We start from the raw sequence: 19017 nt of genomic DNA on the forward strand, positions 1-19017 counted from the left end.
CTCAACGGTATCATTCATTTATAACATACCATCAAGTTCAACAATGGTATGGAATCCAAAAAAAGGCAGACGACTGGGGATGGAACCCTGGTGCAAATGGTTTTTCTCCCGTAACTATGACGGAGGAATCAGCTCCAGAAATATTATTAATAATTATTTCATGTCATTGTAAAAAAGGGTGCGGAGGAGCATGTAGCTGCAAAAAAGCTGGACTTAATTAAAGTGTAGATTCTTTAATAGTCAGACATGCGACAATGCCACAGAGGTTCTCATCGACAGCGAGGACGAGGATGAGAAACTATTATTAATTAAGAACCCAATTATTCAAAGAACTGGTAATGACTTAGATGACGAAATTCAGGATGAAGACGTAAATTAACCGTGACCATATAAAGGAGAAACTGAAACGTAAATGAAAAGTGAAATATGTGGAGTAGGCCTACAGGGGACACTTAGGCCTACAGGGATTAGCTTTACCTCATGGTGGTGTGGACTGAGTATTGTTTCAATTTCGTGAGAGATATGTAATTAAATATGACATTTTACTATCAACGATAGCGAAAAAATATCACCTCTTTTAACAAGGGTAACAAAATTGCTGAAATAGCTAAAAACATATTTTTTAAAACTAAAAAATGGTTGTTTAAAGTATTTTTTTTAAAGAACTTCATGTTTGTGTCCGTGTAAATTTTTGTACATTAGAGGTATAAAAAAAGTGTAAATACATAAAATCTGGGAAATTTTGTTTTCTTTAATTTTGTTTATGTCATACTTGGTCGTAAAAGTAACCATTACGGACCTTTTTTTTGTATGTGTAATCCAAGATGGTGACGAAATTTTGTATTTTTGGTCACAGTCTACCCGTAACTAACATATTCCAAAATAACTTCTACCCCACCTTTTGCAAGGTAAAAAGCCCTACTGCCTGGACTATTATACTAAATACTTATATATAAAATTATATCAAATTTAAACAAATATTGTCATTAAATTAAATATTGTATATATATTTTCTGCAAAAACATTGTTTTTTTTATTAAAACAACCTTTACCTCCCCACCCACCCCAAATATTTGACCAGTAAGAAATTCTTTTGAAATATCACTATTTTTCGTCTATAATATCCAATCTAATAGCATTGTTTTTGTATTAAATATTTATTAATATACATATATATATTATTATATTAAATTTGAATAAATAAATTGTGTTATTAGATTAGATATTAACAATGAAACCAGCTGTTATTCATGGGTGTTATTTTGGAAAACAATGATTTTTGAAAACCATTTCTTACTGGTAAGTTGTGTGGGGTGGGTGGGGGGTGTAAGGGTGAGCTTATTGAAAAACGTTTTTTTTATAAATTAAATGCCTGAGAGAAAAATGCTTCTAAGAAAATTGTAGGTGAGAATATACGTATATAATAAACGATGATGTTTACAAATGGAAAAAAAAAAATCGGCATTTGAAAAAATTGTCATGGGATTTATATATCTAGTTTTTAAACTTGATTATTACACCTCAAATATTTGATCAAATTCTTCTGAAAAATCACTGTTTTTCATCCATATTATCTAATCGCATAACGCTGTTTTTATACTAAATACTTATATAAAAAATTATATCAAATTTAAACAAACAGTGTCATTAAATTAAATATTGTATATATATTTTCTGCAAAAACATTGTTTTTTTATTAAAACAACCTTTACCCCCCCACCCACCCCAAATATTTGACCAGTAAGAAATTCTTTTGAAATATCACTGTTCTTCGTCTATAATATCCAATCTAATAGCACTGTTTTTGTATTAAATATTTATTAATATACATAAATATATTTATATCAAACTTAAATAAATAAACTGTGTTGTTAGTGAATATTAACGACGAAAACAGCTGTTAGTCATGAGTATTATTTTGGAAAACCATCTCTTACTGGTAAGTTGTGTGGGGTGGATGGGGGGTGTAGAGGTGACCTTATTGAAAAACGTATTTTTTTATAGATTAGTTGCCTGAGAGCAAAATGCTTTTAAGGAAATTCTAGATGAAAATATACGTAGAAATTTTCGGCATTTAAAAAATTGTCGCGGGATTTACATATTTAGTTTTTAAACTCAATTACTAGGTAAACGTCAAATATTTCATGAAATTATTCTTAAAAATCACTGTTTTTAGTCCATATTATCTAATCTAATAACGCTGTTTTTATATTAATTATTATTTTACAAAATTATGTTAAATATATATACACATTGTTATTAAATTAAATAACCCTTACCCATGACCCAACCCTAAACATTTGCCCAGTAAAAAATTCCTTTAAAAGATCACTATTTTTCATCCATAATATCCAATCTAATGGCAATGTTTTTGTATTAAATATTTATTAATATACATATATATAATTATATCAAATTTGAATAAATAAACTGTGTTACTAGATTAGATATTAACGACGAAACCAACTATTATTCATGTGTATTATATTGAAAAACAATGATTTTTGAAAACAATTTCTTACTGGTAAATAGTGTGGGGTGGGTGGGGGGGTAAGGGTAGGATTAATGAAAAACGTTTTTTTTTCTACAAAATAATTACCTAAGAGAAAGATGCTTTTTAAGAAAATTATAGGTGAGAATAAACGTATATAATATACGATTCTGTTTACAAAAGGAAGAAATTTGCGGCATTTAAAAAGGCATACACCTCAAATATTTGATGAAATTATTCTGAAAAACCACTGTTTTTCGTCCATATTATCTAATCTAGTAACGCTGTTTTTATACTAAATATTAATATATAAAATTATGTTAAGTATAAGGAAACAATGTTATTAAATATTGCATTTTTATTATCTGCAAAAACATTGTTTTCTATTAAAACAACTTTTACCCCCCCCCACCCATCCCAAACATTTGCCCAGGAAAAAATTCTTTTGAAATATTACTGTTTTTTGTCTATAAGTCTTTAAATCTGATAGCACTATTTTTGCATTAAATATGTATTAATATACATATACAGTAGTGGAAAAATGTAGAGCAACATTTAATAAGTTGCTAAAATAAAATATTAGATGATGACTTTTAGCATAAAATTTCTGTAGATAAAAACATATGGTACTTATAAATGGTTTGCCAATAAAAACTGTTAATTCTTATCTCGTTTTACCAAGGGACATAAAAAAGAATACTTCACAGTGGAAAAAAGTAAAGCAACATTTTTTACTTAGTATTAGGTTAAACTGATAAGTTGACGCTATTTGGCTGCTTAAGATGCCTCGCGGTAAACATTTATCTGTCAATATTAAAAATGGAATTGTTGATTTATACAAAAGTGGTCAAAAGCAGATTGCTATTGCAAAGACATTTAGGTTACATAGATCTGTCATGTCTCGTATAATTAAGCAGTTTCATATATACCATGCTTTTCTTTGAAGTCCCCCCCCCCATTTATTTTTTGAACGGGTCAAAAAAAATTTTTGAAACTTGGCATAAGTAAATTGGTCTATAGATACTATTTTTCACTGTAAACTAGGTAGTTATAAATTCCAAGATGGCGGCTGGGCGACATCTTGAGAAAAAATTTTAAATAGAAAGGGGGGTCGTGTGGTACCTCATTTTAAAGGTCTCAATGACCTGTCTAAAAGTAACAGCCAAAAAAATATACTGTTGAGATTTTATTAACGTTTTTAATAATAATATACAAATAATTTATAATTTTTGAATTTTGGATTTATAGATTAACTTTTTGGTTTCTAAAGACTTACCGAACCGCCCTCGTATGTCACATTTCACGTTAAAGGTTTGAATGAACTGAAAATTTTTGAAAAAGTTTGAAAAAGTTTGAAAATTGGATGAAAGGTTTATTGAACATTATTTAGACATTCCAAAACCGGTTTTTCCTTAACCTGTAAATTACTCTTGTATCGGTCATTGTTAGATATTGTTTAGTGTGTTTGGCAGTTTGAATTTATTGTTTTTTTCAAAATGGTAATTCTCGTCCATTGGAGAAAAAAGTAGAAGCAATTTTTATTTATGGAGCAACGCGTAATTTTCATGAGACTGAAAGGGTTTTCAACGAACGTTTTCCTGATCGTCCTATTTGCCGTAAATATTTAAGGGAACTTGTAAATAAATTTACAACTACTGGTACTGTCCAGGATAAAAAACGCAAAAAATCAATGTATGGGCAGGAATATTAGGGAATCATATCGTAGGGCCGCTGTTTTTAGAAGAAAATTTAACAGGTGAATTGTACTTAAATATGCTGGAAAATGCTATCGATCCTCTCATAACAGAAATTGTTGAGGCTAATGTACATGAATTTGACATGGAAATTACATTTCAACAAGATGGTGCTCCTCCGCATTTTGCCAGGAATGTGAGAAATTATTTAAATGATAATTATTTTGGTCGTTGGATAGGTCGTCGGGGTCCTATTGAATTCCAGTTCGGTCACCAGATTTAACGCCGCTAGACTTTTTTTTGTGGGGATACCTAAAGCAAAAGGTATACGAAACAGAACCTGCCTCAATTTTTGAGCTACGACAAAGAATCACTAACATTTGTCAAAATATTGAGGCAGATGTATTTGAAAATGTTCGACGTGAATTTTCAGATAGGTTATTTATGTGTCAAGAGGTACAAGGAAATCATTTCCAGCATCTTTTAAATTAAATATTGTTTTTCTTTTGATAAATTGTTTATTTGCTAATTGTAAATTAGTATTTCATTGTATTCTATTAAAAACGTTAATAAAATCGCAATAGTGTATTTTTTTGGCTGTTACTTTTAGACAGGTCATTGAGACCTTTAAAATGAGGTACCACACGACCCCCCTTTCTATTTAAAATTTTTTCTCAAGATGTCGCCCAGCCGCCATCAAAAAATAAAAAATTTTTTTGACCCGTTCAAAAAATAAATGGGGGGGGGACTTTAAAGAAAAGCACTGTATACATACATAAATAAATTTTATGTTACGTCTTAGAGATTTTCCGATTACGTTTAAAAATCACAATATTAATATTCATATAATTTATACATCCTATATTATTTCCAGAGAACGTACGTTGGCTGCTACAAAAATATCGAAAGTTACCTACCAAAAAATATTGAAGGAGTCGGCCAATATAAAAAATAACCCCTCTTGTTCATTCAGCAGTCCAAGAAAAAAGAGGCCCAGGAAATCACGTATACTTGACATTACTTCGACGCAACTTAAAGAAATTAGGAGCATAGTTAATGATTTTTATATAGTGGAAAAAAGAAGGCCTACTCTCAAGTGTACGTATTTACCTTTATTGTGCTTTTTTAATTTTAATCCTATTTTTTATTAGCAGTAATCCTACAAAAGATCATTGACCGCTCTGTTATTCATGAGCCTATGAGTATACCATCCTTAACAAAACTACTAAAGAGCATTGGATTTAGGTATGTATGGTGCAACCATATTTATATTTTGCATTCGTTTGTAATATTACAATTTTTATCTAGTCTTAGCGTTCATTGAAAAAATACTAAAAAGAACACTGAAAAGATATGCATATGATATTTTCATTCATATAAACTTAAAACATAGAAAATTAAAAAAATATTTAAATTAAGTTCAAATTCTAAATTGCACTACCCATAATATAGCTATTACAATTTCCTGACTACCTGTTACAAACCCTTTTTTAATTTTATTTATTTATAAATACACACCTGTAGGATGCATAAGCATGTTACCTGTAAGATAAAAAAAGGTATGACCCTGGTTAATCCACTCTTTCCTCTTAATTGGACATATTATTATATTCTTCTCCTTAATGTTCCACCTAACTAGAATATCATTTTTAAAATTTTACCTGTGTCTCTTTATTTATCTTGAATTTTATTTTTAGGGTTATGAGTTTTTTAAAATTATATGTACCTGTTAGATGTTAATATGTATATAAATTTCTAACTTCTAAACATTGTTTTTTAGATGGAAGAAGACAGATGATAATAGAAAGGCCTTGATGGAATCATATGACATACGTTTGAAGAGAATAAAATACTTAAAACAAATTACCGAATTTAAAAATCAAGGTAGAAATATAGTGTATACTGACGAAACCTATATACACAGTAGTCATACTTCTGACAAAGGTTAGTTTGACGAAAGCCTAAGCGGTATACGAAAACCCATTTCAAAAGGACAGCGATTAATCATCGTTCATGCTGGAGGAAAAAATGGTTTTGTTAAAGACGGTCTACTTATATTCCGCTCAGGTAAGATATAAAAAATATATATTCTGTGCTTATTAATTTCTTACTTATAACATTTCAGGTTCTAAAAGTGGCGATTACCATGACGACATGATTAAACCCAATTACTTCCGAATTTGCCACCAAATTCGGTCTTAGTTTTGGACAATGCATCATACCATAATGTACAAGTAAAAAAGAATGTTACCTCAGGAAGTAAGAAACAACTCATAATTGATTGGCTTAAGGAGCATAATTTAGAACATGACGAGAAAATGACAAAAACGGAACTTTATGAAATAGTTCTTCAAAATAAAAGATTTTATCCGATAAAGTGCAAACTTGACGAACTAATGGAAAGTCACGGACACTCAACTTTTCGTTTGCCTCCATACCACCCAGAATTGAACCCCATTGAAAAAAATTATATTTTTTTGGTAGTTTATACTTAATCAAAAATTAATTTTTAAGTAAATATTTTCAAAATAATAATATATTTTTAATACCTGGATGCCTCTTGTTTGAAATTTTTGTAAAAAAGTAGCTCTTTTAAAAATAAACGTTTAATTTTTTTTTTGGTTGGTTATTTGTCATGTGTTTTATTTTTATTTACTTTCAGAGCAATACAAAAACATTATTTATTGGTAATATTTAAAAAATGTTTAGTTTATATTCGAAACATGTTTGTTTTTTTTATTGGGGTGTGCTATACCCCAGCTTACCAATCTTGTGACAATTACCAACCTTACCAACGGAGGGTTAAAACATAATATTTAATTCCTCAACGTATATTACGCGGACATTTTATCCAAAATTTATAGTTGTTGAAGTTCCACCAAAAATGTACACCCGGTGTCAACCAAAAATAAACGTTCATTTAACTATCGTGTGTTGCTTGGGATATGGCAGCAAAATTTGGATACAGGCACAAAAGGACTAAAAAAATGGATCACCAAAGAAGTGAGGGAGCAACAAATATCACTACGTAACATACAGTGTTTCACAGAATATAAAACATACGCGACATACCTCGAGTACATAAAAGAGAACATTAATTTAAAATGTTTAGAAGAAGACGATGCACAGAAATGGACAAAAAGCCAAACATACGTCACTACTAATGTTATCCCTTTCAGGCATAGTGGTTTCACTATGGAACCACCATATCAAAAGTCTTTATTTGGTCTTTTTTTAGTTTTTAAGTCTTTTTTTTATATCAGTGGTTTTTAAGTGAAACCAACGACAGTATTAGCAACATCTGTTATCGGTTTGTTGAATTAAATGTTTTCAAGGCATTCTATCGATTCAATTTGAGGTTACCGCTCTTCAAATATTTCCGTCAGGTGGTTTTTTGCAGAAGTATCCAATTTCGCGGGTGTTTTTTTATTATTGTAATTTGGCATAAAATTAAGCGGTAAGTACAATATGATTAGTAGGTGTGTAGCATTACGATTATGTTTAGAGCGATATATGTCAAATGTCTGCAAAAGTAAGATTAGTAAAAACGTTTCTTGTTATGGTTTCGCGGTGAAACCAGTATGAGTTATCTAGTACGAACATAGAATTTGATAATATATTTTGTAATTAGTGTTATTTACTTATTTACTTTTTGATTTGATTTACAGTTTTAGTTTTTATAAATTTTATAAATCCTACCTAAATAATGACATAAAATCTTATTAACAGAAAATCAAGAAAATGGTGGCATAGACTGTTTTGGCACTTCATTGATGTTTCTGTGGTAAACTCGTATATTTTATATCGAAGCTCACCGAATGCGGAAAAACTAACTATGAAGTTATTTCGCCTTAGAATAATTTCCGGGCTTATTGGCGCGACTAAAAAAGGCACTCCTGGCAAAAAACGCATCATAAAAGAAAATAGGTACAGGGTAGGAAATATAGAAACAAGAAAGGAAACATGAAAGGAAAATAGGTAATAGGTACCGCCTGAGGTAAGAAAAAGTAATGCTCTTCATATGCCCGTCCATGGAGGATCTAGACGTTGTGCTCTATGTAGCACTGCAGTAATAGTCCAGGACTATTAGACGAAAAGAAGATCAATCTGCTGAAAAAATCCCATCTGGCTGAATTTTTTACCAGAGCTTCTTTTCGACATTACAAATCATCCCTCAAAAGTCCCCATGAATCCAAGTGGAGCTTTTTTTTTTATGGGGGGTCAAAGGTCACAAAAAACACTTTTTTACAAATAACATCGAAACTATCAATCCTACGATAAAATGAGCTATTACCTTTTTTGTTCAGTATGAAATTCTCCACAAAAAAGGTCTTATGCATTTTTTTCGTAGAGACCTTCGATTTGCAGAAAATTGCGGTCAAAGTGTCGTAACTGTCAAAAATCATAAAATTCGAGTCAAAACGTGTTTTGAAATCGTTTTCTCGTTGAATATTTATGGTAGGGGCTCTATGGGTATTCCCCCTTGTGACCTAGAGCACAGCTGGCCCTTTTTTTCTATGGTCGTATGTGCGTCACTGTATACCTGGCTGTGGGACATTGACGTCATTTGACCAGTCTTCAGGCCAGTATTCTGTTATTCTCAGTTGTAAACAGACGTGTAGAATAATTTCTCACAGTTTTTTCGTGATATTATTCACCTACTTATCGAGAAATGGCCGAAAATTGCATAATTTGCGACAAATCGCTGTCAGACGGAGCGACTGTTTGTGTCGAGCGCGGTATTAAAACCTTACGTGACGCCAGTATCGAGCGAAATGATGGAAAAATTGTATTTTTGCGGAGTGTCGATACGATAAAAGTACACGTGGTGTGTCGCAAGGAATATACTCGGGCAAGTAGTATTACTGCGGCTAAAAGGGAGCGAGATGCTGTCCCCAGTACCTCGACTGCTAGCCCTCCTCGGCGAAGAATGCGTTCTGCCAAGAGCGAGCAATTTGAATTCGACAAAAATTGTTTATTTTGTGGATTGGAGTGTTCTGAAGAACATGAAAGACGAGTTCCTATGAGTCGTCGGCGAAAAATCAAGCAGGTCTCCACATCGACATTTAAATCGACAGTGCTTGCTACAGCTCAAAAGCGTAATGATTCGCTTGGTAGGCTAGTTGAAAATCGTATTGTTTATGAAGAAGATTTAGTAGCAGTAAATGCGAAATATCACAGTGAGTGCTACGTCTCTTTCGCGCGACCTTTATCACTCCAAAAGCATGGGAGACCCCAAGATATGAGGATCTCTTCAGCAATGGAAGAAATTTTTCATTACATCGAAAATAATGATGACTGTCAATTCACGTTATCTGAGTTGAAAAAGGTATGTACAGATTTTGTTCCTGACGATGTTACCGTCAAATCAAAACTCGTTGAACAGTACGGTAAAAAAATCGGCATTACCACGAAGAGTCGAAGTTCGACTATGATTTGTTTCTCCGATGTTTGTCATGATATCTTGAACAAAACCTGGTATGAAAATCGAAAAAGAAGAACGATTCAGAATTTTAGAGGCCGCTGCAGCAATCATTCGAGAAGATATTCAATCCACACCTATTAATAGCGATTACTATCCTCCTACAAATCAAATGTTCGACAATATTAATGAAGATATTCCTGAAAGTCTGCAATATTTATTGGAACAAATTATCATTAAAAATAAAAAAGGAAAGCTGGAGCCACTGAAATTAAAGTGTACTGCTTTGAGTCATTGCATTATGTCAGCAGTGCGACCACGATCCTTCATATCGCGTTTACAAATTGGCTTATCAGTTTTTCTACATAGAAGATTTGGGTCTAGGCGCATTCTTGACATATTATCAAGCTTGGGATTATCATCATCATATAAAGATACACTTCTCTATGAAGTTGCTGCTATTCACCATCCTCAACCGTTCATATTACCACCTGAAACTGGAACATTTATACAATTCGCTGCTGATAATGCTGATATTAATGTTTATACAATCGATGGTCATAATACCATTCACATAATGGGAGTAATACAAATGATTACACCACTAAGTTCAGTCATCGCAGAGGATCCAATTGCAAGATTGATGACCATCCCAGCGGCTACTGAAATCGCAAAAATTGCTGAAGTTCCAATTGAAGTTTATGAACATTATGGTAACACTGGGTTGAGCAAAATTACCATGGAAAATCTCGATTATGATGATTCAAGACCCCTGTCATTTATCCGAAAAGTTGATTTGTTATGGATGTATGGGAAGTGGCGTTCTATATCAAAGGTTCCAGGTTGGAATAATTTTATGGAGTTACTGTTGACTGACGACCTCAATTTTTCAACATCTCGTGTTTTATTTCTACCGTTCATTCATCAGCCTGCTAGTAATTACAATACCATCTATACCACTTTAAAATGTGCATTAAATAATGGACATCGGTATGGTCATAAGACATGTATCGTAACGTTTGATCAACCATTGTATATAAAAGCTCGCGAAATTGTAGCAGCATCACCAGACTCAACAGAATTGTCGAAAGTAATCGTAAGACTAGGCGGATTTCATTTACTTATGTCGTTCCTCGGATCAATTGGTTATATCATGGCTGGGAGTGGTCTCAAAGATGTTTTGAGTGTCATTTATGCTACAAACTCTGTTGAAAAAATGTTGGATGGTCATGCTTATGCGAGAGCTATCAGAGCTCATACACTTCTCCATCTGGCTTTGGCGACAATAATCGGAAAAGATATTAATATCGATGAAAATGTTGGAATTCTTGATGGTACTGTTGAACAAGTAATGATGCGTATCTTATCATTTGATGAAATTGAAAATTCCGATATGGTTGATCTATTGGTGGACAAATTTAATGAAAAATTATTTGAATGTGAGAATAGAGGTCCTACGGCGCGATTATGGGTTCAATATTTCCGAATGGTATTAATTGCAAAAGAGTTCATTAGGGCTGAGCGAATGGGAGATTGGAATGCACACTTAAATTCTATAAAAAATATGCTCCCTTATTTTCATGCGTCAGGACATTTCCTCTATGCAAAATCAGCACATTTATACCTTCAGGATATATCTAAGTTACATCTGACTATGGAAGAAAATGCATTTAAAAAGTTTACAGAGGGATTTTTCACTATTCGACGATCTAATAAATCATATTGTGAAACTTGGAGCGACATGATCATCGAACAATCATTGATGAAATCCATGAAAACAAAGGGTGGCGTTGCACGTGGGAGAAGTACACAAGAAAGTGTTTTGGCAAAATGGGTGTATGGTATGCATGCTATGAATACTATCAGCGAGGGTATAGAGAAATTATGTAACGTCCGTTTAGATACAGCAGACCAACATGTAAATGCACGAGACGCTCGAGTAGACCGTGACAATGACGACGTCAAAAAAGTATTGGATTGGTTTTCTTCTCATGATCCATTCCCAGAAATCAATCACATTATGTCCATTTCGAGTGGAATTATTGGTGACGATAAAATAAATTGTCATAATGCTTATGAAATCGGTGTAGCTTCCATGAAGACAGTAATGGGTCAAAAATTCTCAGATATAAAGCTTAAACGTATGCACAGGGTCCTTCCATTATTAAGTGTTACTTCTTCTGTTAAAGTTCACGATACGAAAATCGCTATAGATCCACTGTTGCTATTTCAACGTATAAGTGTAACAAAAAAATTTGAAGATCAACTACAAGAATTTCTCCAATATGAGTTAGCGCCATATCCATTGGCTCTTTTTGATGAAATGGGAATGCGCAAGACCAAGAAATCAGCTTTATATGATTCTTTTCAACCAGTGTCCCTAGAATTAACTCCTCTTCAAGACACATATATTATTGATGGCGGATTTCTTTTGCATCGAGTCGTGTGGAATCGAGATGTTACATATGATGCTATTTTTGATTGTTATGTTCATTATTTACGAAACCACTTTGGTTTGAACGTTACCGTTGTTTTCGACGGTTATAACAATCAATGTAACAACACAAAAGCAATGGAACAGCAACGACGATTAGCAAAAACCGGTACAACCACAGAAATCATGTTTGATCCATCAATGACTCTGACAACAACTCAAGAGAAATTTCTCTCCAATGTCAATAATAAACAGCGATTTATTACAATGTTATCAGAAAAATTGAAACTAAATCATATAAACGTTGTGCAAGCAGAGGATGATGCTGATGTTCTCATTATCAATACTGCAATTGAGTTGACGAATGAAAATCGGAGTATAATTGTTGGAAATGATGTAGATTTATTGGTTTTATTGACAGCTCTCGTGCCTGAGAATAAAGATATTTACTTTATGAAACCTGGAAAATCACACATTGATACAGTTATATATTCTTCGAAAAGTTTCGATACTCATATTGCTATTAAACCACTCATTTTATTTTTGCACGCTTTGACTGGATGTGACACGACATCTGCTCTTTTCAATAAAGGCAAGGCAAAAGCCATTAAAATTTTTGAGAAGAGAAGTGACATCAGAGATGCAGCTAAAATATTTAATGAGGAACAATGCTCCCCAGATAATATTTTCACAAGCGGTATCAAAGCGTTATTAGCGATATATGGTGCTCCACCGCGCGAAGAATCTCTTGACCATCATCGATATAATTGCTTCGCGAAATCGACAAGATACGATAAAGCTATTAAACTTTCAATGCTACCACCGACATCGAGTGCAGCTCAATCACATTTATGTCGTGTTTATTATCAAGTCCAGAAATGGCTTGGTAAGAATTTGAATCCATTGGATTGGGGATGGACCATGGTTGATAATTATTTACAGCCAATACAAACGTTATTGCCACCTGCTCCTGATGTTTTATTAAACACAATCTTTTGTAATTGTACGAAAGGTTGTGGAGCTAATTGCGGATGTAGGAAACTTGGACTACACTGCTCTCCGATTTGCGGCTACTACCATGGACAATCTTGTTTAAACATAAAATCGGACAATGAAGAGTCCAAAAACATTGAATTTGATGAAAATTTAGATCCAATGAATTTTTTGTGCTCAACACTTGAAGTTGGGGAAGACTTGGAAGATGCCGCATCATGTTACACTGATGACTAAATAAAAAATCCTATTTACTTCATTTTTTCTTTGTAGCTTCGTGGATTAGGCCTATTGGGGAGACCACATGAAAAAAAAAAACGCGTCTGGTACTTTACCTCCATGGTGACGTGGAAAAAAGTACAATATTTTACAATTTTTTCAATGTCCATCATTGAAAGTAAAATTTCTATAAAAAAATGACCTCTACGAAAAAAATGCATAAGACCTTTTTTGTGGAGAATTTCATACTGAACAAAAAAGGTAATAGCTCATTTTATCGTAGGATTGATAGTTTCGATGTTATTTGTAAAAAAGTGTTTTTTGTGACCTTTGACCCCCCATAAAAAAAAAAGCTCCACTTGGATTCATGGGGACTTTTGAGGGATGATTGGTAATGTCAAAAAGAAGCTCTGGTAAAAAATTCAGCCAGATGGGATTTTTTCAGCAGAGAAAGTCTAATCGTCCTGGACTATAATGCCAGATCGAACTAAATGGGCCTGCAATACTTGTAATGTTGGCTTATGTCTCAATTCGGATAAAAACTGTTTTATTACGTACCATACCACATAAATTTAAGACTTTGTTTTCGGAACAAGTTTATGTTGTGTCTCACAGTGGTTACCAGATAAAACCATGTCCTGCAGGATACTTGTAAATAAATTAAGGAAAAAAAATTAAAGTTAAGTTATAAGTTAGAGTATAAAGTTTTTATTTATTAATAAAAATTTTTTGATTAAAGACTTTTTCTTTTATGTGCCTGAAAGGGTTATAGAAGAGATATATAATTCAGAAAATCCAGTTAAAAAGGAGCTAGACTCCAAAGTTGTGGAGATATATGTTTGGACAGGTCTGAATTAGAAAAGGAGGAAGACAAGTATTAATGAGCTAAATAGGGATCGTAGATATCTGACGTTAAGGCTACACCAGGACAATGCCAAGTAATCTCCTCCAGATACTAGATCTACATATACAGCCTAAAGGGTCTGCTTGCATATCTCATATAAAAATGGATTGTGTGGCCTTGGGTTGGTTTATCCAAGTTTATTGACCCCCAAAGTAATTTAAAAGTTCAGGTGACATTCCTCTCTAAAAATGATGCTTTCGGAAAAATTCCCTTCAAGACAATCAATGTAGTTTCCAAAAATGGTCGTTCGGTTAAAGTTGACATTCGGAAAAACTGATATCAGCGTTCTTATTTAAATAGAAATAAATAAAGGTGACGCATAAACAAAGCCGATTCTAACAGTAACTAGGTTGCAATTTTCAGTTACCATTAAAGGATCTAACATCATCACTGGAAGCCAAGACATAAATTATTGGCTAAATTATTTATTATATACAGGATGTTCGAAAAATAGACGACGAAAAATATCACCCTGTATCTTGAAAACTGTGCATTTCCGGACTTATGTTTATAGATACCTTTACTCATATTATTTTACCCATTGAAATAACTCCGTCTATTTTTCGAACACCTTGTATATATATATACGGCAAAACGATCGAAAATTACTATCCTAGCAATTCGTAACCTTTGGAAAAATCTGTCACAGTAACTAACGATATAGGGCTTTCTTAGAGGTGAATATTTTTAATATTCCGTGCTTATAATACTTGTGGTGGTGGTAAGCCATCGATGTTCGTACATTATGGTCGGAATCCGCTAACTAGTAAATTATCCTATCAGTCCTTCTAATGACTATAAAGACAGACTTCTCCAAGTGGTCAACTTATCAAAAAAAGAGCACCATGATGAATATTATTTACATTAAAAAAAAAGACGTTAATGCGCTAAACATGAAATTTGACCGAAGATGTTTTGAACGTTTCATTTCTCTAGTTGCGTTAGAAATTAATATTATACAAGTACAGTGCAGGCACGCGTGAGCTAATACTGACTTGTTGCCACACCTCGCTATTTACATTGAATGGATATTAAGGGTTTTTTATCGCTTAAAATTAAACCAAAAGTGTCTGTTTGACAGAGTTTTTTATATTTTATTGCAAAATATTTCGTTAAGGTAATATATTGGAATTTATTGTATATTTCGCAGCTTTTTGCAGGTTGTGTTTTTTTGATATATAATTCCATTAATGTAAAAAAAACTCTGTCAAAGCAGTTTGAATTAAAATATTCAGATTATTTAAATTAAATTAAAAAAAAAAACAATAATAATCAAGAACTGAAGTAGAGTGTTCACTAATTAATTAGGGCCTACACGAAAATCATAAATACATGTAACATCCAATATTATACATTTTCATACTAAATATACAAAACGATAAATTATTTTATTACATATTAGACTACTAACTGGCAAAACAAAACAACGTTTTTAATTAGGACACACGGGTACAAAATTAATTATTAAGCCTAATGAAGACAGTACAAATTAAATAAATGCCTTTTAATTGAAATATATAAAAAAATCGCGCCATTTTTAAGGTAAATGATACATTTTGTTTAATAAGGTATTTTAAGAAAAATTATAAACTACAACTCAATTGTTCTTACAATAACCTTTTTCTGTATGCTAAACAAATGTACAGTACGTTATAATACTATTTATGTGTTTACGTCACAAGTGTTTGTTCTCGGTTTAAAGCTCTTATTTATACCTACAATTTTATGTTATAATAATGTTTTGATATCGTACTCCTGCATTTAATAATTGTTATTTAAACTAAGAAATCTTATTAATTATTCAGAGGCGTAGTTTTAACGTTTTTAAAAACTACCAGTAAGGAAACCATGAATTATAACAATCTGAAAAGTTTCAAAGATCTACTCCAAAAAAAGTGAAAATTTTGGACAATTTTCGGTTTTTTCATGTTAAAAATTCTGCTTTTGGGGGACAAATTCTGTTCTATTATACTTAGAAAGTTGATTTAAAAACAACCAGTAAGGAAACCATAAACTATAACAATCTGGAAAGTTTCAAAGATCTACTCCAAAAAAAAGTGAAAATTTTGGTCAATTTTCGGTTTTTTTATGTTAAAAATTCTGCTTTTGAGGGACCATTTCTGTTCTATTGTACTTAGAAAGTTGATTTAAAAACTACCAGTAAGGAAACCATGAATCATAACAATCTGGAAAGTTTCAAAGACCTACTCCAAAAAAAAGTGAAAATTTTGGTCAATTTTCGGTTTTTTCATGTTAAAAATTCTGCTTTTGGGCGACAAATTCTGTTCTATTGTACTTAGAAAGTTGATTTAAAAACTACCAGTAAGAAAACCATCAATTATAACAATCTGGAAAGTTTCAAAGACCTACTCCAAAAAAAAGTGAAAATTTTGGTCAATTTTCGGTTTTTTTATGTTAAAAATTCTGCTTTTGGGCGACAAATTCTGTTCTATTGTACTTAGAAAGTTGATTTAAAAACTACCAGTAAGGAAACCATGAATTATAACAATCTGGAAAGTTTCAAAGACCACTCTCACGAGATGTGTGAAAATTTTGGTCAATTTTCGGTTTTTTCATGTTAAAAATTCTGCTTTTTAGGGACAAATTCTGTTCTATTATACTTAGAAAGTTGAATTAAAAACTACCAGTAATGAAACCATGAATTATAACAATCTGGAAAGTTTCAAAGATCTACTCCAAAAAAAAGTGAAAATTTTGGCCAATTTTCGGTTTTTTCATGTTAAAAATTCTGCTTTTGGGGGACAAATTCTGTTCTATTATACTTAGAAAGTTGATTTAAAAACTACCAGTAAGGAAACCATAAACTATAACAATCTGGAAAGTTTCAAAGATCTACTCCAAAAAAAAGTGAAAATTTTGGCCAATTTTCGGTTTTTTCATGCTAAAAATTCTGCTTTTTAGGGACAAATTCTGTTCTATTATACTCAGAAAGTTGATTTAAAAACTACCAGTAAGGAAACCATGAACTCTAACAATCTGGAAAGTTTCAAAGACCCACTCCAAAAAAAAGTGAAAATTTTGGTCAATTTTCGGTTTTTTCATGTTAAAAATTCTGCTTTTGGGGGACAAATTCTGTTCTATTGTACTTAGAAAGTTGATTTAAAAACTACCAGTAAGGAAATCATAAACTATAACAATCTGGAAAGTTTCAAAGATCTACTCCAAAAAAAAGTGAAAATTTTGGCCAATTTTGGGTTTTTTCATGTTAAAAATTCTGCTTTTTAGGGACAAATTCTGTTCTATTATACTCAGAAAGTTGATTTAAAAACTACCAGTAAGGAAACCATGAATTATAACAATCTGGAAAGTTTCAAAGATCTACTCCAAAAAAAAGTGAAAATTTTGGCCAATTTTCGGTTTTTTTATGTTAAAAATTCTGCTTTTTAGGGACAAATTCTGTTCTATTATACTTAGAAAGTTGATTTAAAAACTACCAGTAAGGAAACCATAAACTATAACAATCTGGAAAGTTTCAAAGATCTACTCCAAAAAAAAGTGAAAATTTTGGCCAATTTTCGGTTTTTTCATGTTAAAAATTCTGCTTTTGGGGGACAAATTCTGTTCTATTATACTTAGAAAGTTGATTTAAAAACTGCCAGTAAGGAAACCATGAATTATAACAATCTGGAAAGTTTCAAAGATCTACTCCAAAAAAAAGTGAAAATTTTGGCCAATTTTCGGTTTTTTCATGTTAAAAATTCTGCTTTTTAGGGACAAATTCTGTTCTATTATACTTAGAAAGTTGATTTAAAAACTACCAGTAAGGAAACCATAAACTATAACAATCTGGAAAGTTTCAAAGATCTACTCCAAAAAAAAGTGAAAATTTTGGCCAATTTTCGGTTTTTTCATGTTAAAAATTCTGCTTTTGGGGGACAAATTCTGTTCTATTATACTTAGACAGTTGATTTAAAAACTGCCAGTAAGGAAACCATGAATTATAACAATCTGGAAAGTTTCAAAGATCTACTCCAAAAAAAAAGTGAAAAATTTTGGACAATTTTCGGTTTTTTCATGTTAAAAATTCTGCTTTTTAGGGACAAATTCTGTTCTATTATACTTAGAAAGTTGATTTAAAAACTACCAGTAAGGAAACCATGAATTATAACAATCTGGAAAGTTTCAAAGATCTACTCCAAAAAAAAGTGAAAATTACTCTCACGAGATGTGTTTCATGTTAAAAATTCTGCTTTTTAGGGACAAATTCTGTTCTATTATACTTAGAAAGTTGATTTAAAAACTACAAGTAAGGAAACCATTAATTATAACAATCTGGAAAGTTTCAAAGATCTACTCCAAAAAAAAGTGAAAATTTTGGCCAATTTTCGGTTTTTTCATGTTAAAAATTCTGCTTTTGAGGGACAAATTCTGTTCTATTGTACTTAGAAAGTTGATTTAAAAACTACCAGTAAGGAAACCATGAATTATAACAATCTGGGAAGTTTCGAAGATCTACTCCATAAAAAAGTGAAAATTTTGGACAATTTTCGGTTTTTTCATGTTAAAAATTCTGCTTTTGAGGGACAAATTCTGTTCTATTATACTCAGAAAGTTGATTTAAAAACTACCAGTAAGGAAACCATAAACTATAACAATCTGGAAAGTTTCAAAGATCTACTCCAAAAAAAAGTGAAAATTTTGGCCAATTTTCGGTTTTTTCATGTTAAAAATTCTGCTTTTGGGGGACAAATTCTGTTCTATTATACTTAGAAAGTTGATTTAAAAACTGCCAGTAAGGAAACCATGAATTATAACAATCTGGAAAGTTTCAAAGATCTACTCCAAAAAAAAGTGAAAATTTTGGACAATTTTCGGTTTTTTCACTCTCACGAGATGTGT

The 19017-nt window shown here is 31.9% G+C and overlaps 1 protein-coding gene across 15 annotated transcripts in view; it reads right to left on the minus strand.

The window, feature by feature from the left end:
- Positions 1–16327: 16327 nt before the first annotated feature.
- LOC126747927 (liprin-alpha-1) overlaps positions 16328–19017 on the minus strand; it is a 455345-nt gene continuing 452655 nt past the window's right edge. For 8 of the 15 annotated variants that reach the window (XM_050456904.1, XM_050456907.1, XM_050456905.1 and 5 more), the window contains 2 exons: positions 17173–17334; positions 16828–17010 (listed from right to left, as the gene is read on the minus strand). The gene's annotated coding sequence lies outside the window, so the exon portion shown is untranslated. The other 7 variants (XM_050456896.1, XM_050456899.1, XM_050456897.1 and 4 more) reach the window with 7 other exon arrangements.

The sequence above is a fragment of the Anthonomus grandis genome, chromosome 20 (genome assembly GCF_022605725.1).
Source record: "Anthonomus grandis grandis chromosome 20, icAntGran1.3, whole genome shotgun sequence".
Taxonomy (NCBI): Eukaryota; Metazoa; Arthropoda; class Insecta; order Coleoptera; family Curculionidae; genus Anthonomus; species Anthonomus grandis.